At 32.6% G+C, this 3,409-nt stretch overlaps 1 protein-coding gene across 2 annotated transcripts in view; it reads left to right on the top strand.

The window, feature by feature from the left end:
- EIF2AK4 (eukaryotic translation initiation factor 2 alpha kinase 4) overlaps window positions 1–3,409 on the top strand; it is an 88,121-nt gene that overhangs the window by 74,173 nt on the left and 10,539 nt on the right. The window lies entirely within an intron of this gene.

The raw sequence follows: 3,409 nt of genomic DNA, 5'->3' as shown, positions 1-3,409 counted from the left end.
GTATAAAATGAAGAAGAGAGAATTTGAATCCAAACACTTCCTTAGAGCTTAAAAAAATAAAAACACTGTGGCTATAGTTTTTTCATACTTTTCCCCCTTGTTTTCTCTTTCTGTCTATGAAAATAAGAATAATTAGAGCTGATACTGTTTGTTGACTGGCATATCCTCTGGCTGCTTACTAACAAGTTTTACTACATTGCATTTAACTAAAAATGCACATAATTAAACCACCTCATAACCTTTATTTCTGTTTTTAAAGGAAAAAAAATCAACATTTTCCCTCTTTTAAAATATCTGCCTGGTTTGATAGCAGGGTAATGCTGGCTTCATAAAATGAACTGGACAGTGTTCTCTCCTTTTCTGTTTTCTAGAAGATTTTGTGTATAATTGGTATTATCGCATCCTCATATATTTGGTAGAATTCACCAGTAAAGCCTAGACTCAGAGGTATTCAGGTTGCCTCTTCTTGAATGAGTTTTGGTAGTTTATATCTTTCCTGGAATGGTTCCATTTCATCTAGGTTTTCAAATATTTCCTTGTTTTACTATCTGTAGGATATGTAGAGATACCCCTCTTTCATTCCTGATATTAGTAATTTATGTCATCCTTTTTTTCCCTGATCAGCCTGGCTAGAGGTTTATCAATTTTGTCTTTTCAGAGAACCAGCTTTTGGCGTCAATGATTTTTGGTTTTTGTTTGTTTTTTACTTTATTGATTTCCATTCTTTATTATTGTCTTTATTCTGCTAATTTGGGATTTAGTTTTTTCTTTTTCTGGTTTCTCCAGACGGAACTTTATTTTATTTTTTAATTTTTTAATTTTTTTTAATTGTTTATTGGGGTAACATTGGTTAATACAGTTATAATTTTCAGGTGTACATTATAATTTAACATCTGTATGTTCTATTGTGTGTTTACCACCCAAAGTCCAGTTTCCTTCAGCTACCATATATTTGATCCCCTTTACCCATTTCACCCTCCCCCATCCTCCTGTATTTCACCCCCTTTACGCCAACTACCTTCCCCCACCTCCTCCACCCCCTACCCCTTTGGTAACCACTAGTCCATAGTCCATGTCCATGAGTCTCTGTTTGTCCTGTTCCTTTGTTGCTTTTAGGTTTATATCCCACATATAAGTGATACCATGTGATTTTCAACTTTTTCTGTCTGGCGTATTTCGCTTAGCATGATTAATCTCAAGTTCCAACCATGTGGTCGCAAATGGCAGTATTTCATCTCTTCTTATGGCTGAGTAATATTCCATTGTATATATGTACCACAGCTTCTTCAGTCATCTATCATAGGACACTTCGGTTGCTTCCATGTCCTGGCCACTGTGAATAATGCTGCTATGAACATTGGTGTGCAAATATCTTTATGGATATGATTTTTTAAGTCTTTGGGGTAAATACCCAGTAGAGGGATTGCTGGATTATATGGTAGATCAACAGACAGAACTTTAGATAGAGGTTGACAAACTACAACCTGCAAACCAAATCCAGCCCACAGCTTATTTCTGGATGGCCTGTGAGCTACAAATCGTTTTTATGTTCTGTTTTAAAAAGAATAAGTAGAAGAGTGTGTGTCAGAGACATTGTGTGACCTGTAAAGCCTAAAGGTTTACTAGTCAGCCCTTGACAGAAGAGAAGTTGCCGGCCACCTGGCTTAGATCAGGGATTTCAGATTTTCTTCTTTTCTAAATATAATTATTTAATGCTATAAATTTCACTCTAAGTACTGCATTGGTTGCATGCCACACATTTTTACATTTAGTGCTTTTGTTTTTACTCCACTTAGAATATTTTCTAATTTCCTTGATGATTTCTTCTTTGATCCATAGGTTATTTAGAAGTGTGTTGTTTAATTTCCAAATAGGGTATTTTCCAGAAATTATTCTTCAGTGATATCTAGTTTATTTCTTTTGTGGCCAGAGATAATACTCTGTATGATTTCAATCCTTTAAATTTTACTGAGACAGGTTTTAAAGTCCAAAATATGGTCTGTTTTTGTAAATGTTTCATGTACGCTTGAAAAGAATATGTATTCTGCATTGTTAGGAGGAGTGTTTGATAAACATCAGTTAGCTCATGTTAGTTGATAACATTATGTAGTCTTCTATGTCTTTATTAAACTGTTTTGTCTACTTGTCCTATCAATTACTGAGAGAGGAGTGTTGATCTCCAGCTATAATTGCAGATTTATCTATTTCTCCTTTTAGTTCTATAAGTTTTTGCTTTGTGTATTTTGAAACTGTTGTTTGGTGAATACACATTTTGGATTTTATATCTTCTTGATGAATTGACCTCTTTATCATTATGAAATATGCTTTATCCCAGATATTTCTTTTTCTGAAGTCTTTTGGTTAGTGTTTAATGGCTTATCCTTTTTTGTCTTGTTTCTTTATATTTAAAGTGGGTTCCTTAGAGACAGTCACTAGTTGTGTTTTGCTTTTTTATGCATTCTGACAACTAACCTTGTAATTAAAGCAGTTAGACCATTTATATGTAATGCAGTTATTGAAATGGTTAAGTTTAAATCTATCATTTTACTGTCTATTCTTTTTTCAGTTTTTCTCTTTTCACGGCTTCATTAAATTTATTCTTCCGTTTTATCTCTACAGTTGGTTTACTGACTATAACTATTTTTGGTAGGATTTTTTTAGTGACTTCTCTAGGGTTTATAGTATACATCTCTAAGCTATCACATTTCTGCCTTCAAAAAATATTATACACCTTCATATATATTATAACAGACTGCTATTACAACAGAATACTTCCATTTTCCCTCTTTCATCCTTTGTGCTATGGTTGGCAAATATTTTTTTTTCTATATATGTTATAAATTCCACAATACATTGTTAATATTTTGGTTTTGTTAATTATCTTTTAAAGAGGTTTGTAAATAAGTGGGAAAATGTTCTTTATATATACCATTTGTGGAACTGTTTATTCCTTCGTATTGAGCCAGATAATCATTCTGATTTAATTTTCCATCTACCTGGCAAGCTTCCTTTAATACTTCTGTTTAATGCAGGTCTGCTGGTAATGAATTCTCTCAGCTGTTATTGGTCTGGCAAAAGTCTTCATTTCATATTTATTTTTAAAAGGTTTTTTTTGCTACATATAGAATTCATGATTTACAATTTTTTTCTTTTAGCACTTTGAAGATGTATTTAAAATCTTCTGACCTGATTTTTAAAAAGTCTGCTTTGATCCTTTGTATGTAATGTATCTTTTTTCATTTCTGGCAGCTTTTGAGATTTTTTTTGTCACTGGTTTTCTGCAATGTAAATATAATGTGTCTCAGTGTGGTGTTTTTTGTTTCTAATATTTGGTATTCATGATGCTTCTCTGACCTATAGATGTGTAGTACTCATCAAATTTGGAAAATTTTCAGACATTATTCCTTCA

This window comes from Pteropus alecto, unplaced genomic scaffold, assembly GCF_000325575.1.
Source record: "Pteropus alecto unplaced genomic scaffold, ASM32557v1 scaffold86, whole genome shotgun sequence".
Lineage (NCBI taxonomy): Eukaryota > Metazoa > Chordata > Mammalia > Chiroptera > Pteropodidae > Pteropus > Pteropus alecto.
This window is presented reverse-complemented; position numbering and strand designations above follow the sequence as displayed.